The following is a 27,573-nucleotide window of genomic DNA, read 5'->3' on the forward strand; positions in this document are numbered from 1 at the left end:
TGGAAAGACCAAGGGCTTTCCTGCAAGCCCAAGATTCAAATCTTCCCTGTCCCCCTAGCTTCATGTGTGTGTAACCTGTGTCTCACAAGGCCCCATGCTTAGAAGGAATCTGCCTTTGGTTTAATGCTCTGCTTTTAATAATTTTTGAACAAGGGACTCTGCATTTTCATTTTTCACTAAGCCCCATAAATTATGTCGGTCCTGACCTGCCTCTAGCACACTAGTTTAGTGTGCTAGTTTAGTGAATAGTTTAGTGAATTTGGGCAAATTATGTAACCCAGGACCTTTCTCAAAAGTGTTTGTATTATTTTGGACTAAGAATTCTAGTTACAGACAATCCACAGAAAGGGAAACAAATTTGCAAATGATATATTTGATAAGGAGCCAGTATCTACAATATGTAAAGAACTATTACAACTCAATAATAAAAAATGACAAATAGCCCTATTTTTTAGATGGACGATGGATTGAAAAGACAGTTCTCCTGGGACTTCCCTGGTGGCGCATTGGGTAAAAATCTGCCTGCCAATGCAGGGGACACGGGTTCAATCCCTGGTCTGGGAAGATCCCACATGCTGCAGAGCAACTAAGCCCCTGCGCCACAACTACTGAAGCCCGCGCGCCTAGAGCCTGTGCTCCGCAACAAGAGAAGCCACCGCAACGAGAAGCCCGCGCACCGCAACGAAGAGTAGCCCCCACTCGCCACAACTAGAGAAAGCCCACGTGCAGCAACAAAGGCCCAACACAGCCAAAAATAAATAAATAAACTTATGAAAAAAAAATAACAGTTCTCCAGAGAAGATGTACGAATGATCAATAATCATATGACAAGGTGCTCAACATGCTTGGCCATCAGGGAAGTGCAAATCAAGACCAAGATAAGATATGACTTCGCACCTACCAGGATGGCTATCAAAAAGACAGAAAATAACAGGTGTTGGTGGAGAATTTGGAATCCTGAATACAGTGCTGGTAGGAATGTAAAATGCCATGGCCATTTCAGGAAAAAAGTCTGACAGTCCCTCAAATGGTTAAACATAGAGTTACCATGAGACCTAGCAATTCCTCTCCTGGATATACACCCAAGAGAAATGAAAACATAATCCACACAAATCTTTATAGGATCATTATTCATAATCACTAAAAAGTTGACCCATATGTCTAACTGGTGGATTTTTTTAAGTGATATATCCACACAATAAAATATTATTTGACAATTAAAAGAAATGAACTGCTGATACAAGCTACCACATGGATGAACTTTGAAAACAGTGCAAAGTGGAAAGAAGCCAGTCACAATCGACCACATTTTGTATGATTCCATTAATATGAGTGTCTAGAATAAGCAAATGTATAGAGACAGAAAGTAGACTAGTGGCTGCCTAGGTCTTGGTAGGAGTGGTGGGACAACTGGAGGGTGACAGCTAAGTCATGTGGGTGTCTTTTTGGTGTAATAAAAATATTCTAAAATATATTGTGATGGTTGCACTATACTAAAAGCCACTGAATTACATACTTTAAATTGGTAAATAGTATGATATGTGAATTATATCTCAATTTAAAAAAAAGAATTGTGGTGCTCCACAACCTCATCAACATTTTGTGCTGTCAGTCTTTTTAATTTTATCCTGCTGGTGTGTGTATAGTATTACTCATTGTGGTTTTCATTTACATTTCCCTTGTATCTAATGATATTGAGCACTTTTTCATATACTTAGTATCTTCTTTTGTAAAGTGGCTGTTCAAATCTCTTGCTCATTTTTAAATTGGGTTATCTTTTTATTAAGGTTTGATGCAATAATTATCAATTGCTGTTACAAATTACCCCAAAGTTTAGCAGCTTAAAACAACAAACATTTCTTATCTCTCTGATTCTGAGACTCAGGAATCAGAGAGAGGCTTAGCTTGGTGGTTCTGGCTTAGAGTCTTTGCTGAGGTTGCAGTCAAGGTGTTGGCTGGGACGGCGGTCATCTGAATGCTCAACTGGGGCAGAAGGACCCACTTCCAAACTCACTGACAAGCTTGTTGGAAGTCTTCAGTCCCTCTCCATAGGGGCCTCTCCACAGGGCTGCTCACGATATAGCAGCTGGCTTCTTCCAGAGTAAGTGATCCAAAAGAGAGAACCACCAAGACAGAAGCCACCATATCTCTTATAACTTAATCTTGGAAGTGATGTACCATCACTACTGCCTTATTCTATAGGTCACACGTACTACCCTGGTACAGTGTAGGAGGGGACTACACCCACCAGGGTGTGAATACTAGGAGGCAAGGATCATTGAGGGCGGTTTGGAGGCTGGCTACCACTCTTTTTTTTTTTTTTTTTGGCTGCATTGGGTCTTCGTTGCTGCACACGGGCTTTCTCTAGTTGCGTCAAGTGGGGGCTACTCTTCGTTGTGGTGCGCGTGTTTATTGCGGTGGCTTCTCTTTTTGCAGAGCACAGGCTCTAGGACACGTGGGCTCAGTAGTTGTAGCTCGTGGGCTCTAGAGTGCAGACTCAGTAGTTGTGGCGCATGGGCTTTGTTGCTCCACAGCATGTGGGATCTTCCCAGACCAGGGATTGAACCTGTGTCCCCTGCATTGGCACACGGACTCTCAACCACTGTGCCACCAGGGAAGTCCCTGGCTACCACTCTTGAATAGTTTTTTCTTCTCTCATTGCCAATCAGTCATCGAGGCATGCCAATTATTTCTCTGAAACATCTCTCAGATTTGCCCACTCCTCTTAACACCCCAGTGCTACCATTCTAGTACCCACATGTAATTCATTCCAGATATAACTTCTCTCTTCTCTCTCAACCATCACATCCTTCAATTCACTCTGCATTTTACTGATAACAAATCTTCCTAGGATGCCACTATTGACTTTTTATTTAGCTGCTAAAAACTCTCACAGTTGTCTATAGATATGTTGTTCAACATCAGACACAAGTGACTACTGAGCACTTCAAATGTGTCTAGTACAACTGAGGAACTGAATTATTTTTAATTTAAATTTTACAACTGAACCAGTACTTAAAAAAAATTTTTTTTTTAAATATTGATTACATATGAGCCACATCTGGGTGCCCTTTCTTTTCATTGCCCTCTTTCTTTGGTCACATGGAATCTCACACAGACTTGTGGAATGTCTGCTTCTCTCTTGGTGCTTTATATAGTCAGTGAAGGCCTATTATGATCCAGGTGCTATGTTAGGTGTTGGGCCCTGCAGCCTTGGAGGTTACATGGTGCTATGGAAGCACATAGCAGGACCACCTGTCATAGTCTAAGAATCAGAGAAAGCTACTCAGAAGAACTGACTGTTTTAGATATAGGAAAACTCTGCACAGATGAAACAAAACATGACTCCAATAACTGATTCACTTTGTTTTAAAGCAGAAACTAACACACCATTGTAAAGCAATTATACTTCAATAAAGATGTTAAAAAAAAAAAAACAAAAAAAAAAACATGACTCCAGCATTCTGATAGTGGCAAGGAGTGACAGGATGGTATCAGATCACAAAGGGTCTATGAAGCTACCTTACGGGTATTTAAGCAGAAACATGACAAAATCAGATTTGAATTCTATCAGTATCACTTTGAAACATGGCCAGTTTGTCTGGCTCCCCACATCCTTTCCTATAGCTTTTCTACACCTTCATACTAACTTGACTTTTAAGAGGTTTTGACTTGTCTTGATTTGTTTGAGCCCAACTCTACTTCGTGACAGCATCTCACAATATCGCTTTTAAATCATTATTTATTTACTTATTCATTTTGCTTTTGTCAAACTTACTAACTGGCCAATCTGTTTCTCATTTTCTGAACTCAGCATAACAGTCTGATTAACCTGGTTTAACTTTTTTGAGCTATAAATGGGTCACCTTGGATCATGAGGCCCTGGGATTTAACCATCTATTTGGATACTGGGGATGTTTATGAGTTCCAAGATTAGGTGGGTTTGGCAGGCAATGATGGGTTATTTCTCAGATCATCAACCAGTATCCATGCCTAGTGTACTGATTCAAAGAACAGCTGATAAAGATAGGAGCATTAATAAAATAGGAAATTTCAAAAACAAAGATGGTTTCTGTTAGAAAAAAATGTGTACGTGTATGCATAGAAACATTCTAGAAGAATATATACCCAAAATGTTAGCAGCAGTTATCCTTGGCTGGTGGTGGAAATAGGGGAGACTCATTACTTCTCTATTATTATTTATATTTTCTATTGTTTCTCTTGAGAGTAAATAATTGTTTTGTAACAAAAATAAAAGTGATTTTTAAGGACATAAAAAATATTACAGGGCTTCCCTGGTGGCGCAGTGGTTAAGAATTGTCTGCCAATGCAGGGGACACAGGTTCAATCCCTGGTCAGGGAAGATCCCACATGCTGCGGAGCAACTAAGCCCACACGCAACAACTACTGAGCCCGCGTGCCACAACTACTGAAGCCTGTGCACCTGGAGCCTGTGCTCCACAACAAGAGAAGCCACCGCAATGAGAAGCCCACGCACCACAACAAAGAGTAGCCCCCGCTTGGCGCAACTAGAGAAAGCCCACGCACAGCAACGAAGACCCAACACAGCCAAAAATAAATAAATAAATAAATAAAATGTATTTAAAAAAAAAATTACACAAAACCTACCACATTTTTCTTTATAGGTAATTCCCAAAATACTTTTGGGATGAGTTTTTTCTTTACTACATGCACTGGGTTTCTAGTAAGTTGCCAGCAGGTGATGAATGTATCACATCAAAGAAGATTGAAGGGCTTACGTTTTTCCATAAGGTAGTGCCTCCAAAACAGATTTCTTACAAAAAAACTTTCATACATTGCTTGATTTTGCATGCAGAACTGTGTCCTTAATAATTAAAATTAAAATACATGCATAACTCTTACATACACAACATAAGATATAACACTGATATTATAAAGCTCTGTATTTTCAAAAAACGTAAACCTTGGTACATAATAATAGTACAAATGTCTATTTGCATATTTCTAATAATTCGCATATTTCTAATATGCAATGTCAAATTATCTTCATTATTTTAAAATATGGATATTATATCAATACAGTCTTGAGGAGCTCAGTTTAGCAATAAATATTTAAAATTACCACTAAAACGTCCCGCAGTGAGTAAATGAGTAAATTGACCTGTCCTACCAAGTTTGGTAAGTAGAGTTACAAATACTGTGATGTTAGCCAGTCCAACCGGGACCTATGTAATCAGGAAAATCTTCTGTAATAATTATAACCTTTAAACTCTTCTAGGTTTCCCTACAATTCCCTAGAATTGTATGTATCTATACACAGCAATAATAATATGTAAGTAGATTAAAATTTGCCTTAAAGTATTCATATACTTCCCTCTTATGAACATTGGATTTCTTAATATTTGGTATTTCTTTGGAGGAGGAGAAATAAAATCAAATGACTGTTGAAATAGTATGCTTTTCCACTCATATGGGAAGACTTTGAGTCCTTTCAGAGTCACTTTTGTATTGTCTGGTGTTTGGTTGGTGAGGCTTGCTACTATTCTTAATGCTATATTCACTTTCCCAATGGAAGATAAAGATAGAGGGTAAGGAAAGAGAAAATTGTGAATATCAGTGTTCTGTGCAGCTGCAATGCTCAGAAACCCGCCTTTGAGACCCTTGCCTCCAAACCCTAAATTAAAAAACCAAAACAACACATCCTATGTTATTAGTGGTAAGATCAATCAAAATTTGTAAAATTTCTGCCTATATTTAGGAGCAAAATACTCACTTAAAACGAAAAGACAGTGCAAGGCAAGACAACAATGTTTCATACGTGTTTTTAAGATTCAGGGATGAGGTAGGAAATAATTTGCAGCTGATGAAAAATTTATGGTAAATGGTAACATCAAAGATTGCTTTTTTTCAAGTTTTAAGTTGTGACTTCAACAACAACAAATGAGAGACAGCTGCTGCTGTACACTCATCTCCTCCTAGACCCTGGAGTATGTTGAGAACAAAACCTCCGTAATCACCCAGGAGATAAGACTATCTAAAGGGATGGTGGGCAGGAGACCAGAAATGGCAATGGAGAAGTGCATGGTGACTGGGAATTAGCGTCCTTTTCCTCATCTTGGTGTCAAGCAATAGTCTGCAACTTTCATTTAATTCATTGGTCCTCACAGAAGCATCAGCTGAACCACATTTGTTGCTATTTCCAAGATAAAATTTAACTGTATATGTCAGGTAATATATTTAACTTTTCTTGTGAAAAAAGGGGAGGAAAAATATCTATGACGAAAAGAACTGGGACTTCCCTGGTGGTCCAGTAGGTAAGACTCTGCACTCCCAATGCAGGGGACCCGGGTTCGATCCATGGTCAGGGAACTAGATCAAGCAAGCATGCCGAAATTAAGAAGTCTGCATGCCACAACAAAGACCCGGCGCAGCCAAAATAAATAAATAAATATGTATTTTTTTTTAAAGTGTTAAAAAAAAAACAAACTATGTGAACAGCAACAACAAAAACAGGAGACAAGTACATGTTCTTTCTAATTTTCCAATGTTTTCTTCCCATTTATAACATTTCATTTGTGGAAACTCAAAATTAATCACAATAAGCAAACATTTTAGTAAACATTTCAGTGACAGTACATTCTATAAGAAAAAACTTGTGAAAAGCATTTAGGATCAAAAGTTCAATATCTGTGAAGACATTATGAAAGCTAAAATTATTTTTAAGTTGTGAGGTGTTAGGAGTAATAGTACAACCCCATTGGCAAAATATATTTGTCTCCTAATATTACCTAAATAATGATGAACTTTATGTACCATAGAAGGAAGTTACTTAACAAAATAAAAACACAGTGTAATTTGCATATGAGAGATCTACTTCTTGTCTCCTCTTGCCTTTCCAGTCTCTTGTTGGCTTAAGTTTTGGTTTTTTTTAATAAATTTATTTATTTTATTTATTTATTTTTGGCTGCATTGGATCTTTATTGCTGCGCGTGGGCTTTCTCTAGTTGTGGCAAGCAGGAGATACTCTTTGTTGCGGTGTGCGGGTTTCTCATTGTGGTGGCTTCTCTTGTTGCAGACCATGGACTCTAGGCACGCAGGCTTCAGTAGTTGTGGCACGTGGGCTCTCGAGAGCAGGCTCAGTAGTTGTGGTGCACGGGCTTAGTTGCTCCGCAGCATGTGGGATCTTCCCCGACCAGGGCTCGAACCCGTGTCCCCTGCATTGGCAGGAGATTCCTAACCATTGCGTCACCAGGGAAGCCCTGGCTTAAGTTTTTACCAGAATAATTTGGGAACATGAGGTATGGAGGGTGTGGTTTTGGAAAAGAATTTGATTCTGCATGTTAGATGTTTTAAACAAGCTTCTTAAAGTTCTATTTTTGAATGCCTAAGAGGTTTAAAGAATTTTAATGCACTTTTCCCTATGAAATTAGTGTCACATTCACACTTACCATGTAATATCCAAAAGATAGATTACAAAATTAACAGTTCTAAAAAAAGCTAGGCAAATGTATTCCAAAGCAAAATACACAAAAGGAATAAGCAATGAGGATATAAATACTCAAGATAACAAAATACGCAGGAAATTGTTTTACAAACTAAAGGGTATCAGGGAGTCTCCAACATAAGTTGATTTTAGGGTCTTCCATGGATGGCTAAAGTAAACAAGAAAATATTCAGGAAACTCTAACAATTGAAGGAAATGACTCATTGATAACATGCCTGTTCCAGAGGAAAAACTTTGTACTGAATGGCAGAGAATTGTACACCTAATCAGTAGGGGCTGGGCTGGGCAGTTTACTAAAAAAGTGTTCAGATGAAGCACAGGGGAAGGCAATCCAGAGTCCCTTCCCTGAACTTTTTGCTCTCAGATTCCGGCTTTTAATTCCCTTGAGACAGGGGGAAACTCAGATCCTAAGTAACTATATACTTCAAGACTTTGGCATTTATTATATTTTACATCTTGGAATTCAGTAAGCAACCCTTCTGTGGAAAGGTAAGTGAAAAAAAAAAGATAATTCCTATTTTATGAAGTTTTAAGTATATATACTACATGTGTATGTGTTTGTGTGTATAGGGTGTGAGAGAGTAAAGATAAACACTCAGGCCTGGTGAAACTTTGTTAGAGATAAGCCTATGTTCCCATACATTGGAAAGTGCTTACAAATATATCTGCATGACTTGTTCTAGAAATTTACCCTTTGCTTTTGTAGGATCTCAGCTACATGTAGCCCTCAATACCACGCTCAAAGCCCCCTAGTTTATATAGTTTAGTAAATTTGCACTGTAATTTAAGAAAAACTCAAGGAGTTTTAAATATTCTATCACAGATGTTAAGGATTCTTCCCCAAATCTTTAAGAAAATCATGGATATGCTTTGTTTTCATGAGAGTTGTTCAGCCTTTTCTAAGGAAAGTATAAACGACTTATATTAGTTAATGATTTTTTAAAATTTATTTGTTTTATTTATTTATTTATTTTTGGCTGCATTGGGTCTTTGTTGCTGCGCGCGGGCTTTCTCTAGTTGTGGCGAGTGGGGGCTACTCTTCGCTGCGGTGCGCGCGTTTATTGTGGTGGCTTCTCTTTTTGCAGAGCACGGGCTCTAGGGCATGCGGGCTCAGTAGTTATGGCTCGTGGGCTCTAGAGTGCAGACTCAGTAGTTGTGGCGCATGGGCTTTGTTGCTCCACAGCATGTGGGATCTTCCCGGACGAGGGCTCGAGCTCGTGTCGCCTGCGTTGGCAGGCAGGTTCTTAACCACTGTGCCACTGGGGAAGCCCTAGTTAATGATTTTTAAGGGAACACAAAAATAAGATTGTGCAATATGGTGCTAGGAATCTCTTACACTAAATCAATTCAAATTTAGTTCTTGTGTGAGTAACCTACATTTTTGCCTATCTGTTAGCTACCTCATATCTTACGGTTGAGTCATTTTTACATACGCCTAACAGATGAGCTATAGGTGGCAAATGCTCCAAAACTCATTATAATCCAGTGAATTACAGTCAAAACCAATTTCAAGTTTCCAACAGCTGATTTCAAGCTATGAGGTATGACAGTGGGAGGCATGCAATGTTGATCCATGTGACAACAATTGGTGACCTCAGTGCTAGTTTGCTATGACTGAGTAAAGGATATGACTGAGTCTAGGAGGCTGTGAGAGCTGCCTGCTGACACTCTGCTATCGACCCTTATGCTAGAGGCCTCGGCTAATGTGTCATTAAAAATCATATTTCAAAGGAATATTTAATGACATGGTGAAATGCTCATATGTGATGATTAAACAGCAGTTTACAAAACAGTATGCTTAGTAACATTTGTAGAAATAATATATACATAAACACACAGAGAAGATGGCAAGTATACTCCAAATGTTAATGGTCATAGAATTTGGTATGGGTTTTGTTTCATTCTTTATATTTTTTCACGTTTTCTCAAAGTTTCCACAACTTGTCTTCATAATGCATTACTTTTATAATAAGAAGTTAGTTAATAAATTTCATCTGAAAACATAAATATTTTGAATATTTGGAAAGAGTGAATTTTGGTGGAGAATTACCCATTTGCTATTAAAAACTTTGCCATTGGCACAGTAATCCAAAGGCAGATGAATGAAAGAAAATAGAGGACCCAATATAGCCTAGGGTATAAAAGAGCTTAATACATGATGTATTTGTCATCAGAGATTAGTGGGAAAAGGATATCTGTTCAGTAATGATGTCAAGAAAATTGGCTATTTGGATATGAGAAAAAAAAATTAGATATTTGGGTGGGGGGAAATCAATTTAGAGCTTCTCAAAATAACTTCCAGATTATTAAAGACTTAAATCTAAAAATTCAAATAGTAAAAAATATCAGGAGAAATATAAGTGAATATTGATCTGATCTTTGGTTTTAAAAGGATTTTCCAGGCATAAAAACAAAGATCCATAGATTTGACTACATTAAACATTTTTTAATTTGTAAATAATAAACACCCTTCAATAAAAGGCAAACTAAGAAAATTATTCATAACAAAAGTGACAAAGGGTTGCCATACTACTATATTGTTAATTGAATTAAACAAGGTACATAGTAAGACTCAAATATTGCTAGTTTGTGAGCTCCATGAGGGCAGAGGCATAACTGTATTGTTTGTCATTTAAATTCATTAGCATAATACCCAGATATAAGGAATTAATATGTATTGAATGAATAGAGAAATGGTCGAACATGAAAAGGCAGCTAAAAAAAGGTGGGAAGGAAAAGGAGAAAAGGAAATACAAATGACAACTAGACAAGGAAAAGAAACCTCTCAAAAATAATAAAATGCAATTAAAACCATAATGAGAAATTAGGAATGTTTTTGTTTGTGTGTATTTGATAATAGATGCAGTAATGAGGAAAGCAACATCATTCACAGTGAAGAGTGTTTTGAAGGGCAATTGGCAAAGTCATATGGTTTACCATGTAATTCTAGGAATCTAACCTAGAGAAATGTAATAGACACTTGATACTTATGAAGGATATATCTTCCAGACTCTTGGACTCTCCAAGTCTGTATTTTCAAAATGTGTTCCAAGGGGCCCGGGAATTCTGCAGGGATGTCCTGAGTCTGCCTCAAAGATGAGAAAGAAGGTTCACCCAAATCTGTATGTGACTTTTATCTCACTTATATGTTAGGCTTGATACTTACGAATATTTTCTTATGGATTCCACTGAAAACATCAAAATTTGAACACCACTATATTGTAGTATATGATTTCTTCAATAAAATGCAATGGAGTCTTCTCAAAAAGTGTCTGGAGAAGTGGAGAACAATAGTCAAAATGTTACATTCCCAAACACTGGCCTCACAGTAATTCAAATTCCTGCTTCAGGAAACTTGTAAATCATTCTATAATTATCTTGCAAATAGTCAAAAGCTCAGATGTAAAATGTGAGAATACAGGGCCTGTTGCATAAGAAATAAAAGATTTGTGATCCATGATGTTCACCAGCATTCTTTTTTTTTTTTTTTGTCTGCATTGGGTCTTCTTTGCTGCGTGCAGGATCTTTTGTTGTGGCACGCGAGCTCTCTAGTTGGTGCGGGTTTTCTCTAGTTGTGGCACACAGGCTCCAGAGCACGTGGGCTCTGTAGTTTGCAGCACTCGGACTCTCTAGTTGAGGCACAGGGGCTTAGTTGCCCCGCTGCATGTGGGATCTTAGTTCCCCAATCAGGGATGGGACCTGGGTCCCCTGCATTGGAAGGCGGATTCTTTATCACTGGACCACCAGGGAAGTCCCTCACCAGTGTTCTTTAATACATCAGTCTGTCCTAACAGGAACCAATTTCCACTTAGGTGTTCTGACAGAAGAGATTTTATTGAACTGACTATTTACATAAATTTTGGGTTAGGTTTAGGGTTGGGTGAAGGGAAACAATTCGATGTGAAGGTACCCAGCCTCTTGCAACAGTAAGAAGCTGTTACCACTGCTAGGACTGAAGGGATAAGGGGAGGAGATCAAATTAGCAAAGCGGTAGGGGCTGCCTTACAGGAGCCTTAGAGGACCAAAGCAGCAAAAGAGGTGGGAAGAAATACCCCAACCTTTTTCCATTTTCCACTCTCCAACCTGCTTTTGGTATCACCCACTGGTCAATCCTAACGGGAAGCCAGCCGGCAAGAGAACCCAGAGAAAATAGTCTATGAAAGTTCTGCCTTCTGAGGCACAGAGTCCGGCAGAGAAGGAAGGAAAATGGATCTGGCAGACAGCAAGTAGAAAATAACCAGCATACTTACAATAGTGAAATACTGGGAACCCAGATGTCCAATAAAAGAGGAATGCATAACTAAACGAAGGTATTAACCATTCTTCAATTAAGTAAATAATGGTAGTCAAAAGATCGTTATAAAAAAAATAGCAATAAAAGAATCATTTTGTTAGGAAAAAAAAAAAGATCATGATGTGTTCAGGGAGCACACAGAGACAGGGGAAGTGAATTTGGGGAAGATTTTCTCAAACTGACAACTAAGGGCCTTGTTGCTGCCCAAGCAAAGTTTCTTGTATTTTTACTTATTACAAAAACAATACATATTCACTATGGGAAACACATACGTACAACAAAAAAACCCAAATATCTACAATATCACCCCCACCCCAAGACCACTATCAACATCTTAGGGTGTTTATATCTTTCCAGTTCTTCTTCTATGCATAGATACACATGATTATGTTGTATTTGGGATAACAGATATTCTTTGGTAAACTGTATTTTTCCACTTAACAAATCATGAATACTATCTCATGCAATAAATATCATTCTGAAAATTTTTTAAACATTTAAAACTTTAAAAAACTTGTTTCACACATGGTTGTAGCTAATTTCTATCCTCAGACATTTAGTTGCTTTATCCTTTTGGCTATTACCAAATCCACTGTGATGAACTTTCTTGCAGTCAACACTGCACACATTACTGACCTCAGGCCAATTTCAGGCCACAACCAGTTTTTCTACAGCCCTCAAGCTAATAGCTTTCACATTTTTTCAGGGTTAAAGAAAAAAAGCACACACACAAAGAAGAAAAGCCAGAAAGACACATGTGGCCTGCAAAGCCTAAAGTATTTACTATCTGGACTTTTATAGAAAATATTTGTCAATCCCTGCATTATGAATTCCCAGAAATGTAATTTTTGAGTCAAAGGGTGTGAGCATTTTTGAGGCTTTTACTGCATTCTGCCAAATTGCCCTCCAGAAACATTGAAGCAATTTATGCCCTTCTCAGCAGGGAGCTTGCTCACCTACCACACATCCTGCCTCAAGGGTCGCTGGCCCAAATCACTAGCTCTATTCTTTTATTCTCAGTCAACTTGAAGGTGCATTATCATTTTACATTTTCACTTCCCTTAAAAATATGTTTGGCCATTTGCATTCTACTTTCATGATTTAACTAATTTACATTTTTGCCCATTTTTAAAAACAAGATATTTATATTTTCTTTGTAAGACCGTTTTATTAAAGGAGGATGTTACTCTCTTATCTTTCATATATATTGCACATTTTTGGATAATTTTTACTTGTGTTTTAATTTTACTCTATGGGCCTTTTTGATGAAAGAAGTTAAAAATTCTATAGTCAAATCTGTCACTTTTCCTTTGTAATTTTGTCCTTTGTTCCATGCTTACTTTGAGATGAAAAGCAATTCACTTATATTTTCTCCTTGCACTTTGAAGACTTTTAAAACATTTTACAATTTAAATCCTGCTCAAATTTAGTGTCTGAGAAAAGTTTTTAAAGTATGAACAGGTAAAATAATGTGAGTCCTGGAGTCATATAGCTGGGTTCAAATTTGGCCTCACCATATGCTACATATTTGAGTAAATTACTTAACCTCTCTAAGTCACAGTTTTATTATTTATTGAGATAACAGTAATCCTACCACAGGGTTGATATAAGAATGAACAGCTATAGAACACAAAAAGCACTTAGCCTCGTGCCATTAGCTATTATCACAGCAGCATGAGAATACTCCAGGCAAAAGAAATAACCTGTATAAAGGCACAAAGGAATGAAACTAGTTTGTGCATTTAGGAAACTAGATGTGGTGTGGTAAAATGGCATGTCAAGTGTGAGGGGGCAGGATTGACAGATGGGAGGGGGAGAGAGGCCTTGAAAGCCATGCCCAGGAGCTTGCTCTTGATAGGACCTGGGAGCCAGTGAAAGCTTTTAAGCAAGCAACCTATTGAGAGGTGTGATGTAGGATCATCTCCGTGGCAGCCAAGTGGAAAGTGGACTAGATTTAGGTCGTAGAGGCATATTGCTGTGTCACAAAAACAGCAGTCTCCTGTGCCACCCCCCCCCTCCCCCAATTCCTGCTCCCTAGGGGCAAATTCTTTACATTCTAACTCTTCTGGTATCTGCTATCTCTTTACTTCCAAATATCAAACTGTTTCTTTTTGTTTGTTTGTTTTGTTTTGATTTGATATATTTTTTTAACTTTTTAATTTTATATTGGAGTATAGTTGATTATGTTCAAACTATTTCTTGATCTTTCCATCACAGATAGAAATGAGACTAGATACAATTATTAGACTGATTAATAAACAATAATACAGGGGATGGACCTAAAAAATGAATCTGAGAGAGAAGACAGAATGGATCAGCTGGACTTGCTAGTGAGTGAAAGCCCGATAATGGGGTGGGGTGGGGGATGTGAAGGAGGAGTTGTCTCAGTCAGAGACCATAAGAAGCAGGCTGGGAGCAGAAAGATGAGTTCCGCCCGGGAGATGCAAAGTTTTAAGCACCATTTCCTGGACTACGACAAGCTGAGTATTACCCCCAGGCCCCCGTCCTGGTGGTTCCCCACAGCTCTGAGGACCAAGACTTGACAACTCAGGAGGTTTGGGGAAATGTAGATAAGAAAACCTGCTAGCTAGAACTTTAAAACAGAGCTTCCTGATTTCATGCCATGGAATGGGTTACAGGTATGTACACAGTGGTCTCCTCTGCCCTCCAAGGTGGAAGGGCCCAGTCCCTCCTGCGTGAGCAGCCTCCTCTGTTTGCCCCACTTGGGGTCCTGCAGACAAGATTATTTCCTAGGTGTGCCATGAAGTTAAAGGATGTGTGAAGGACTTTAGAAGGCCCCGTGTGCTCACAAACAACATCCAGCCTGCTGGGCCACCGGCCAGACCCCTTCTGTTCAACACTCTGTTGCCCTTTAAAAATGTCTACCCTTCCCCCCATCATCACCCATTCCTATCACGACCCACCATTCAAAGCCATCTTTAAGGTATACTGAATCCCACAGTTTAGAGTGTTGAAGAGAGAAGAGTTCCCTACCCACGGTGTGCTTCCGGTCAAGGTGGCCCTAGGCCCACACCTTGTTAAGTCAAGCGCCCAGGAGACACTGCTAGGGTTTGCAGCACAACCAGCACGCTTGACATTTCTATTAGAACAACGGGACCCGATTGCCACCGGCAGGAAGTCCATCTTCACAGCTGCCAACCCGTGTATCAAAACCATAATCCTCAAAAAAAGAGTACGGAAGAATGGAGGAGGAAGATATCAAAAGCGAATTTGGGGGCGGCTGCAAGAAGAAAACAAAAACAGTGGATGAGGTGACCCTGGAACCCTTTGCTTCCTGGCACTCCCCTCTGAATCATCACGCTCCACTTGCGACGCTGCAGACCCCGGGCTCCTGCAGGCAGGCGTGGGATGCCCCCGTTCGCCCCGGGAGCCTCGAGGCGTCACCGCGCGTTTCCACGCCGTGGTCCGGGAGGAAACAAGAGGGCGGCGGCCTGGCGGATGCTGCGGTCTGCGATCCCGGGAGAGCGTGGCAGCGCGCCGCCCGGCTGCGCCTCGCCCTCCGATGACCACTCCCAGCCCCTCGCCCTCTGGCTGAGCCTGCGGCCAGACGCCCGGCGACCCTCGGCTAGCCTCCCACGCCCGGCCACCTCCTCCGCCTTTTCCTCCTCCTCCTCCCCCGCCTCTTCCGTTTTCTGGAGGGAAAGGCTGCAGCCTCCTTCTGGGCTCCGCATCCCGGCTTAGGTAATACGCTTTCCTCTTTACGCCCCTCTCGCCTCGGCGCCACAGCCTCCCTTCCTGCTCGGATTCGGGTCCCCGACCAGCACGCACCCATCGCCTCTCCGGAAGGTAGGTGAGTAAATCTGGGCCAGCAGGGCTCCTTGCCTCTCCGCCCGGCCTGTGATGACCTCTGTCCGCTGCAGCGAGGCTGCCACCCGGCCCGGCCCACATCGTTGCTGCAACCAGCCGGGCGGAGGAGCTCTCGAGTCCTGCGGCTCCCTGGGCTCCGCAGAAACGACCCGAAAGAAGTAGACGGTGGGAAGAAAGATCGGCAAACAATTTTTTTTTTTTAATTCGATCAGCATTTTTAGGTCGAAGAAGCTGATCTGACAGTTGTCGAGAGCAGTGGGCCGGGTTGAAAGTGTAGATGGCGTAGCTGTCAAGCGCCCCTTGGTTTTGCTTTGAGAGATGCTTGTTAGTGTCCATTGCTGCTGGCTGCCACTAGTGACCTACTAGATGAGCGTAAAATAACATGAAGGGACTATATTTAGAAAAGTCTTTGCCTCCTTGCTTTTAATTCACTGCATTTTGAAAGGCGGTCTGGTGAGACGTGCAGATTTAGTTGGTGTGGCCAGAATAGAGTAGTGGGGCAGGGGGATGCGGATATTTAACATGGGTTTGGCTGAATCGTGTATACTGTTAGACATGAAGAGCCTGAAAAAAATCCCTAGATTATTTAGTACATTCATGAAGAATACATATAAACAATCAAGGTGTGTACTTTGGAGATTTTCCGTTTTAAAGCAAATTTTAAGGCGTTGAATAAGCAGAAGTTTGCCCACTGTGTGAATGGCGTTCACTTCAAAAGAACAGTGGGTTAAGGCTGTGTGGATAGACCACTTGAGTGCATCCCACATGTTGAATAAAACAGTTTTTGGCCGTTTTGCTGTGATTCCTAGCTTTGAAACCAAAGAAGTTGATAAGGATCAGCCCTGCTCAACCTGATAATAGTCTAATGATGAAAATAATCCACCGAACTACTATTGACTGATGAATTAGCTAAGTGACCTCATTTTTTACCTTTTAAAATAGGTTATAGAAGGGGGGGAAAAGGGCAATGGAAGAGTTCATTTTTTCAAGGCAGATATTTGTTTGCATTCTTATTTAGAATCTATTTTTAAGCTTTTGTGGATTTTTATACTACTCTTGCAGTTAGTTCTTAGTCATGAAGAAGATTATGTAAAAGGCATAAAGTTACATTTTACTTTTTCATAGAGAAAGCTACCGTTTCTTTTCAAGTTATTGGACTAAATCACCACTTGGTTGGAAACTGCAGCTTGGACTCATGCCATTTAATGTGGAATATCTTATTACAGATTTAAATTACAGCTATACTTGTGGTAGTTCTGAAAAAAAATGATCATGTCTTATTTGACATATAAGGCCTGTGAAACAAAAGTTATAAAGTTATTCATTATTTATTTACTTCTGCTTTTATTTCTGTCTCTGTTGCCACTTAGAAAATGTCTTAATCTATTTCATCTTGTAGACAAATTGCCTAAAAGATAATGATGTTATATAAAGTGATTAATAAAACCAAGTGTCTTCTTCATTTATTAAACATGAGGATGGTGTATATGAGAACTTTTTCTGGATGTGTGTCCTCAATAAATGTCCTTGTTAAAATATTTGAATCTTGTAACGAAGCTAATAAAACTCTCTACGTTGATGTTTTTGTTTGATTTGGAGTTTAGAGATAAAGGCAGAGCTGACAGCACTTTGCTTCCCATCTCTCATGATTAGTGTTGAGCAGTGGTCCCCAACCTTGTCTAATTTAAAAAATTACCTAGGGTAGTGGGCAAGTGGGAGGAAGGGGGGATAATATTGGTTTAAAAAGACTCCCAGGTTGCTACTTGGGATTTCCTGAATTAGAATTTCTAAGGGAAAGAAGATACTTAAGATAGGCCAAAATGATAAAAATTTAAAAGGACAAACCAAAACAAACAAAAAAGGCAAGATTGGGAAACACAAGTGGGAAATAACTGTTGCTGACATAACCTATTAGCATTCCTGTACATAACATGTTCTTAAATGGAAGCTATGGTTTTGCTAATATGATGATGTCACACATTTAGGAAATCTGAAACTTTTATATCCTTTTGTAGTCAAGCCTTCTGGGGTGATTGAATTTAGCAAACTTTTTTAAAAAAATAAGTTTATTTATTTATTTATTTTTGGCTGCTTTGGGTCTTTGTTGCTGTTCACGGGCTTTTCTCTAGTTGTGGCGAACGGGGGCTACTCTTCGTTGCGGTGCGCTGGCTTCTCATTGCAGTGGCTTCTCTTGTTGCGGAGCACGGGCTCTAGGCGTGTGGGCTTCAGTAGTTGTGGCTCACGGGCTCAGCAGTTGTGGCTCAAGGGCTCTAGAGCGCAGGCTCAGTAGTTGTGGTGCACGGGCTTAGTTGCTCCGCAGCGTGTGGGATCTTCCCAGACCAGGGCTCAAAACCATGTCCCCTGTATTGGCAGGCGGATTCTCAGCCACTGTGCCATCAGGGAAGCCCAGCAAACATTTTTACATGTTCAGTCTCTTTTTTGTGGTAAGCAATCTTAATTCAAGTCCTTTAATGTTATAAGAGCATTTTATTAATGGATTTTTAGTGCAATTACTGTGATAGTAATCTACAGCAAAATATTGTGCCTGATCATTTCTCTTTCATATAACAGACTTATTTGTTACTTTTTCTGCGTTCCTAATCAGGGAAGACCAGCATGCAAATTTTAGTAACTTATTTATAACTTTTATTAAAATGACCCAACACCATCTAAAAAAGAAAAAACTTTATTTCAGCATAAAATGTGGTCAATTATATATAAAAACAAATTGACAAAATAAAGTATTAATCTATAAAATAATTCATTAAGATGAATTACCACAATGGAAAGTATCAGTTTCTTTCTCTCTCCATTCCTTTTCTTTCTTTCTCTTTTATTTTGCTTTTCTTTTTTTTTTTTCTTTTGTTTTAGGGGTGGAGGAGGGTTGTTTTGCTTTCTTGTTTTTATTTTTAATCAAGTAAATGTTTAAAATCTTTTAACTCAATTATCCAAGTTTAAATTAATGTAAATATTTGCTAACTTTTTCAATAGATACTTAAATTTATCCTTTTCTTTACAGAGTGATGATGGTTAGGTTTCCCTCGATGCTAATGAGAGTTGTAACAAATTGCACAGGATTAAATTCAAATGACCAAAGGAAAATGTTATTTAATATTGCTTAAGGTAATCCTAATGTACTTAAAAAGGTTTTTTTTATCATCAGTAGTTTTAAAAATAGGATCTTATCTTCCAAGTTCTAGAAAACCCCTCTAGTTAATTCCTGAGAATTTGCAAGAATCACATATAACCACATATAATCCCAGTTTGATCTGGGAATCGTGAAAGGTCTGTTTTAAAAATATGGTTGATTGTAAGCTTCATGAATAGCAAAGAATGGGGGAAATAGAAATGAAAACTCAGATCAAGAAGGTAAATATTAACTAGCTTAGACATTTATCTATGGTTGCAGGATTAGCAAGAATGCAAGAGCATTGAGTATATTTGTATTTTGGAGTGGCTTTAATGGGCCATTTATATCGTTTTAGTACTTAGACCTTTTCAAGTAAAAGGTACTATAAATATTCTATCACTTTATGTTCCTTTGAAGGCATATGTTACATTCAGTATTATGCATTGTTGTATTCAACATTTGTCAATATCTGTTAAAAATAAACATTCACCTCTACAAAATGGAAGTAGAATGATAAGAGATATGCTGCCATAAACCCAGCCTGCCAAAATGATACCCAATGTGATCGCTGACTTTTACTTTCTTGCTATAATATTCAGAGAATATATTTTAGGTCATGTAATTTATCATTGCAGAAATAAATAATAATAACCATCTTCTAAGAAGTTCTATAAAGAACTCGTTTGAATGTGTTTCCTAACAGTTATCATCCTAAAATTTGCATAATGAATAATCCCTTACAGATTAATTTTAGTGCAAGAAAATCCTTTTAAACATGTTTATCTCTAATGGAATGAAAATCAGTCAATTAAATTACAGAACTCCCACTGTGTATCATGAGGAGATGGAAAAATTGTGTATCATGGGGAGATGGAAAAATTGTGTATCCTGCTCGCAAGGAACCTACAGCCTATTAGAGAGAGCAATGGTGCCCCAAGGGCAGGCATGGGGGGGTGGGGCTTAGGCCTTCCTAATAATGTTCATTAACCCAAACCGCTGTAGCGTATTATCACACACTAAATATAAAAACCAGCGTGATTGCAGTGCAAAATCAACTACAAGGCAAAGAGCCTTAGTGCCCTCTTTCAACTTAATTTTCATGACCCCGCCCCAACCTTTTTTTTTTTCATTCAACCAAAAAATATTTATTATGCCCTTATTAGGTAGATGATAAACATCAAAAGCCTTAAAAATGTACATTTTTTTTTTTTAACTAATGTATTTATTTATTTATTTTTGGCTGTGTTGGGTCTTCGTTTCTGTGCGAGGGCTTTCTCTAGTTGCGGCAAGCTGGGGCCACTCTTCATCGCGGTGCGCGGGCCTCTCACTATCGCGGCCTCTCTTGCTGTGGAGCACAGGCTGCAGACGCGCAGGCTCAGTAGTTGTGGCTCACGGGCCTAGTTGCTCCGCGGCATGTGGGATCTTCCCAGACCAGGGCTCAAACCCGTGTCCCCTGCATTGGCAGGCAGATTCTCAACCACTGCGCCACCAGGGAAGCCCCTAAAAATGTACACTTTTTTGAACCTGTAATTTTATTTGTATTTTACTCTTTAAAAAATTGTAGTAAAATATATATATATAACATAAAATTTACCATTTTGACCATTTCCAAGTGTGCAATTCACTTGCATTAAGTATGTTACCATTGTTATGCAACCATCACCACTGTCCATCTCCAGAGCTTTTTTATCATCCCAAACAGAAACTCTGGATCCATTAAACAATAACTCCCCATTACCTGCTCCTCCCAGCCCTGGTAACCACCGTCCTACTTTCTGTCTCTATGTTTGACTATTCTGGGTACCCCATATAAGTGGAATCATACAATATTCGTTCTTTTAAGTCTGGCTTCTTTCACTTAGCATAATGTTTCCAAGGTTCATCCATGTTGAGGCATGTAACAGAATCTCATTACTTTTTAAGGCTGAATAATAGTCCCCAACCTCTTTTATATGGAAAGTGGATATTAAAAAAATAGAGAAGTTTTGAACTGGAACAGACCATAGAAATCTTTCCCTCCAACCTCTCTGTCCCTTCTTTCTTTTCCTTTTTTATGTTTACAGAAATGAGGAAAACAAGTCCCTGAGAGCTTACACATGTGGCCAGGGTTTTACACCTGGTTGGTTAAAGGCCAAGCAGAGCCTAAGAACCAGCTCCCCTGTGGCCTAAACAAGGCTCTTTCTACCACACACCCACGGTGGCCCACATAGACCATAAAAGGCAGTGTTAAATGAGTTGGTACGGAAAGTAAGTGTTGCAAAATTTCAAAAGAAAAGATAAAATGACTGAAAAACGTTACATGCAAAAGGAAACCAAACATTCAAAATGGACTTGAGGATTAATATGATTAATGATAAGATTAACAATTATCAAAGCTATAAATAATATTCTGCTGGAAAAGTTTCTACAAGCCATACATATTTCTTTTTGCCTTGAATTAGGCATTAAATTTGTATTTTAAAAAAATATTTATTCTTTCCCACAGTTAAGATAGCTATACTGAATCTACTTCCATTTTTTAGTATTCTATGTGATTTCAGGTTTCATTTGTGACACCTCGGTTGTATGCTAAAAACATCTCTTAGCATATAAAAGTTTAAGCATATAGTTGGAAGACAGCAGATAGAAAAGAGTTTCTATTTAGTGAAAGTGTTTCTCACTCCGGAGAAGAGGATGAAAAAGGGTCACTAACAAATTTAAAAGTATTTCTAAATGGAATATTTTTTCATACTTTTCAAATGCATTCTGGGAAGACATTGAAATGTATACTTTAGGCAAGTATTATGCTAATGTGGAATACTTATTATGTAGGTCAACTTGCATTTTTTTCCAGCATTTAATTTTTGTTACAAAAAAGACAATATAGTTGACCCTTAGCCGACCAAGGCCATTATTCTTAGTCACAATAGCTATAGCTTTCCCTGTTCTGCTCCTTAATAACTATTGAGAGACAGAGCTGACTGTTGCACCTGGTGTTCCCTTAAATTGTCAAATAAAAATTAGATGAGTGACATTGCCTGTCCTTAACCCAGGTTTACTGGATCAGTATCTCCAGGGGAAAAGTCTAAAAATCTATATTTTTAATGAGTGTTTCAATTGATTCTTGATCTTACTAATTTGGGAGACACTACTTTAGCACAAGCTCCCATTTACAACCTACCAGAACAACATTTGAGGATAGAGGACTTCTTTGTGGTCTATTGCTTTGAGCAGCAGCAGTGAGCAAAAATGTGGGCTAATGTGGTCCAACAGTAGCCTTACTAGAGCCAGGGTGAGGTAGACTGATCAGCTTAGAAATGGGCGTGTTATGTCAACGCTCTATGTGAAGAATGGGAGGAAGGGAGGGAGAAATGTGAAGGTTAAATAGATGGATTTACATATCCCATATTTAATGTCTTCTCTAACAAAACCAAATTAAACTCAGCATTTTTGGCTATTTAATCAACAAAATTAATCAAGATAGGCCACCTCCAGATGTCAGAGCATAATATCAGATTCCGATTTGGTGCTCAAAAATGTGGTTCAGTTGCTAGTCATCCAGATACAGCTTTGGTTTTTTTGTAAATGAATGCAGAATATATGTAGACTTTGATATAAATAAATATGGGCCCACGTGCCTAATGGCACCTGGGTAATGCTGATAAAATACAAGTATAATAAGCAATATGACAAAGATGGATTCTGTATTTACAAAGCTAAGAGAAAATTCATAAGCCAACATTTATTGAACACCCCTGAGGTATGCGCTAAGAGTCATAAGAAACCATGCACGTTTAAATCTCCTGCCAGACAAGGGCATAGATAAGCAAACCAATGTACGGTGTGTTGGAGAGCTGGGATAGAGATTTGTCCTGCTTCCGTTCTCCTATGGCCCAGGTACCCAAGATGGAGGGTCAGGCATGGCTCCTGGAGGAGCCAACTGTCGAACTGACTCTCCTCTCTCTCCACACACCCACCCTTTAAAAAACTTTCTATCTAAATAGAAATACATACAGAAAAGTATGCAAGTCCTAAGGGTGTAGCTTGATGAATGTACACAAAGTCAACCCACCCATGTAACCATCACTCAGATCTAGAACATTCCCAGTGCCTAAAAGCCCCATCATTTACCCCCATCAATAATCCCTCCTCCTTCTCCAAGGGTAACCACCACTGCAACTTCTAACACCATAAGTTAGTTTTGCCTTTTTCTGAACTTCAACTAAATTAAATTGTTCCACGTATATTTTTTGTGTCTGACTTCTTTCACTCAGCAGTATGTTTTTGTGAGATGCATCCGTGCTGTTGCCTATAGCAATAATTAATTAATTCTCACTGCTGTATAGTATTTTCTTTTGCAAGTATGCCACAGTTTATTTCATTTTAGTGTTGATGGTCACTTGGGTTATTTCTAGTGTGAGGTTACTGCAACAAATTATGCTGATCATAAATATTCTTATACATGTCTTTTAATGTATATGTGCAGGAATTTCTGTTGAGTACAAGTCTATAAGAGAAATTGCTAAGTCATAGGTTATGCTTATATTCAACAAATTATAAACAATTTTCCAACATGGTTGTACCAGTTTCATTCACACCAGCAGTATGAGTCTCATTGCTCTACATCCTCATCAAACCTTGACATTTTCAATCTTTACTTTTAGCTATTCGGTTGGACATGCAGTGATACCCTGTTGCGACTTTTAAGTTGCATTTTCCTGATTATTAACAAGCTACACTATCTTTCCATATATTTATTGGCCATTTGAACATCTTTTATGAAGTATCTGTTCAAGTTTCTTGCCCTTGAACTGATTCTGAGAAGGTGAGTAGACATTAGGCATAAGGCAGGAGGAAGGGCATGTCAGCCAGAGGGAACAGCATGTGCAAATTAATGATCTGCCCAGAGCATGGGAGTAAATGGACAGATGGTGGGAAATCAGCCACTAAAATGCTAAACTTAATCAGAGACTATGAAGTGATGACAGCAACATCGAAGGGATCAAAGTGAAACGGCACTAAAGAAGTACAGGCAGTCCCATGCTGTACTGCTTAGTGGATTCTGAGAAATGTGTGATGATCAAATATCTGAAAGTTGAGCAAAGCTCATACACTGGAAGGGCAATTCAGTTTCCGATGACCTAAAAGTTAGTGTTTGTAAATGCCTGTTAATGCTTGTGGTACAGTTTTCCTTCTGGCCTAGGTAACCAGGTGGGTAGATGAGCATCTCCTAGGGATGTCAGGGGAGGCTATTGTTAGCAAGTTGCACTTTAGCCATCGTTGGCTACTCCAGTTGAGCCCATTACATACTTTGTGTGGGCCCACTTCTGTTCCCCATCCTTTCTGGCAGCTTCCATTCTTTTTTTATTTTTATTTTTTTAATTTTTTTATGGCTGTGTTGCGTCTTCGTTTCTGTGCAAGGGCTTTCTCTAGTTGTGGCAAGTGGAGGCCACTCTTCATCGCGGTGTGCGGGCCTCTCACTATTGCGGCCTCTCTTGTTGTGGAGCACAGGCTCCAGACGCGCAGGCTCAGTAGTTGTGGCACACGGGCCCAGTTGCTCCGCGGCATGTGGGATCTTCCCAGACCAGGGCTCGAACCCGTGTCCCCTGCATTGGCAGGCAGATTCTCAACCACTGCGCCACCAGGGAAGCCCATTCCATTCTTTAAACTACTCCCTAAAGCAGCCCTAACCTGGAAGGGGAAGAGGAACAAGGTCTCTGTTTCCCCTACAATAGCAATGTGAGCTAATTTAGAGCCTTGGTCAACCCCTCAGCATGTGCCCACCTAGGGAGGGTCCTGGCCAGCTGCACCCCTTTGAGAGAGGTCACCAAAAACACTTCTTGTAAAGCACCCAGGTATTTCATGGAAGTCGGACCTTCTTCCCCAACAGCAATAGCAGTCAGGCAGGGCCACCACACGGTAATTTCAAATTGCCAGTCTTCAGAGGATGAGTGACAGACTGAATTCAGTTTATGAATTGTGGGGATGGAGGGGTGGAGTCATTGTCTAATGGGCAAAACTGTGGGCTCTGTAAAAGTAGTAGGTTATCTGCAGGAAGAAATGAATGTCAACAGAAATGCTTTGACCTACTTGCCTATTCATTAGCGAGCAGTTCTGTTTTGTTGAGGGCCCTCATCTATGTTGTCACATTTCTGTCACCGTGAGCAACACAAGGGCATGGCCAGCTTCTGGTACAACCAGGCTCATCACACAAAAACAGACACCCTTGGCTCTAGAATCTCCACAAGTTTCCCGACAAAATATCCCCCTTGACAGAATAGTGACCCTCCTGAGCCATCTGTAGATGGTCTACCATGAAGCCAGAGTAGTCTTCAGCCTCCGGGAGCCAAAGTTTCCACCCAGACACCCAGAAGCTGAAGCAATCAGATCTGGCCTGCATAAAGGAACTTTTTTCTGGGTCATTCAAAGAATTACAAGTAGCTTCCAGCCTTTTAGATTTAATGGAGTAGTACATTTTCAGAAAAGATTTCAGTGACCCATATAAAGTTGCCGACTTCTTATTTTTCAAGTAAGGACTGTGATTGTGGGTTCTGTGAAGTTGTATTTAATAGTCATAGCTGTCATTTGTTATCTACTATACACAAGGCTCTGTGCTTGGTGCTTTTCCAGAAATATCTCTTTTGATCTTCACAGGGTCCCTGCAAGATATGTATTATCTTCATATTACAGATGAAGAGAGAGGCTCAGAGAGGGTAGGTCAATTACCTGATGCCACACAGCTAGTTGATGGCAGAGCCCTGGTTTTCAACCCAGGTCTATCTGATTCCGAAGCCTATGTCTTTCCCATTTTACTGTTTATCACGTCTGAAATATGTGTATATTATTCAGATATGATTTTTAATATCTGGTGTTCTGATGAGATGATAAGATGGTCAGAAATTAAAATTGAGTTTTGTCTTTGTAGAGAGATTTGGGCTTCCAGGAAAAGTCTTAAGAGCTTTTTTTTTTCCTAATTGGCCTACTTCAGTTTATTCAGCGTTTCTCTAATAGATGTGAAAATCCCATGAAAGCTAAAGAGACTGTTTCTATCTGACACTGTGACATGATCTTATGTAAACATGTAGATATACATTTGGTCTGAGATGGTGAGGAATGTAACTTCTTTAATCCTGTTCTGCTCAAATGTGACTTGAAATGGGTTGTCACAAAATAAGGCTTATTAGAGTATTTCAGTGTTCACTGATCATTAATGATTTGGCTGTTAAAGTGAGTAGCTCCTAGTGGGAAAGATTGTCTTACAGAATTAAACTTATTGACCACATAAACAGGAAAGAGAACCCTACCCCAGTTCCCTGTTTGGCCAGAAAAAAGAAGACAAAGGAATAGATTGGGTTGGCATTTGCTAAGATTATCAAGGTCTCTTTGGGCTAAATTGTATTCTCTCTAAATTTGTACATTGAAGCCCTAACTCTCCAGTACCTCATAATGTGACTGTATTTGGAGATAGGGCCTTTAACTTAACTCAGTTCAAGGTTAAGTGAGGTCATATGGGTGGGCCCTAATCCAATCTGAATGGAGTCTTTATAAAAGAGGGAGAGACACCCACGGATGCTTGTCCACAGAGGAAAGTCTGCAAGCCAAGGAGAAATCAACCCTGCTGACACCTTGGTCTTGGACTTCCAGTCTCCAGAACTGTGAGAAAATAAATTTGTGGTTTAAGCCACCCAGTCTGTGGCACTTAGTTATGGCAGCCCTAGCAAACAAATACAAGAGGAATTAGATATTCGGCATGAGCTGACCCCCTCCCCACCCCTCATGCCAAGACAGCCAGTTAAGAGAGATATCAGTAGAACATACATGAGCTTTTACTATCCAGCAAAGATGGTTTACACTGAGACTGAGGATCAGCTAGGGGAAAGGTTTTCCTGAGAGCAGAAGGAAAGTGAGTATCAAATAGTGATTTTTTAATAATCAAACTACTGACAGCTATCAGGGAGGTGTGTGTGTTTCTCTCCTTTTTGCTATATAATATACCTTATAATAATAATATTCTTGTGATTATTTATCCAGTGATTGCTCATTTCTTCCCTTAGTTAACAGCTAACAATTTATGGAAGGATTTTATTGGCCAGAGCACTGGCTAACAGGGTGCTTTAGTCAAAAAAACTGGGTTTCTGCCGGTTCACCTGGGCTTGAATCTTGTCCCAGCCACTTCCTAGCTGTGAGATTTTGGGCAAATTATTTACCCTCCTGTGCCTCAGTTACTTTATCAGTAAAATAGAGATAATAGTACCTTCTTCGTAGGGTTGTGTGAGAATTAAACGAATTAACATATGTAAAAACATATGTAAAGTGCTTGGAAGGATGCCTGCCATATAGTAAGTACCTAATAAATGTTAGCGATTATTATTTTAACTTGGGCTTTTTCTCTGCATATGAATAACTGATAGCACATGGTTTCACCAAGATATCTGGCCACCAGGTACCAGCCCCCCTGAAATTACCGGCATAGTATTAAAGATGAATGAACAGCCTGAAGAACAGTAGCTATTAAATCTCAGTGTTTAGCATCATCTAGGAGGCTGACAAAACTACAGATTCCTGGACCCTGTCCCCAGCGATTCTGATTCACTAAGTGGGGATGGAGCCCCAGAATCCTGTCTTTTTAATAGGTGCCTTAGGTAATTCTAACACGTGGTTGCCAGAATACCCATTAAATACTAACCCAAAGGAATTTCTTCTATATTCAAAGCTATTAAATTATGGTAAATGTCATAACTTACTAATCATGAATCTATAATAATTTTCATTTAAAGTATTTGAAATGTTTAAATAAAGCCAACTTAGGTCAATAACGCATATATAAACTTTTTTTAAAATTTATTTTTATTTATT

General features: G+C 39.3%; 1 protein-coding gene across 4 annotated transcripts in view; it reads left to right on the forward strand.

Annotated features, from left to right (window-relative positions):
- The first annotated feature begins 7,783 nt into the window (after positions 1-7,783).
- The window catches only part of INPP1 (inositol polyphosphate-1-phosphatase), a 33,830-nt gene continuing 14,040 nt past the window's right edge, over positions 7,784-27,573 (forward strand). The window contains exon 1 of one of the 4 annotated variants that reach the window (XM_036858708.1): positions 7,784-7,975. The gene's annotated coding sequence lies outside the window, so the exon portion shown is untranslated. Of the gene's footprint in view, positions 7,976-15,351; positions 15,592-27,573 lie in introns of those variants that run through there. The other 3 variants (XM_036858707.1, XM_036858706.1, XM_036858705.1) reach the window with 3 other exon arrangements.

This window comes from Balaenoptera musculus, chromosome 7 (assembly GCF_009873245.2).
Source record: "Balaenoptera musculus isolate JJ_BM4_2016_0621 chromosome 7, mBalMus1.pri.v3, whole genome shotgun sequence".
In the NCBI taxonomy this organism is placed as follows: Eukaryota; Metazoa; Chordata; class Mammalia; order Artiodactyla; family Balaenopteridae; genus Balaenoptera; species Balaenoptera musculus.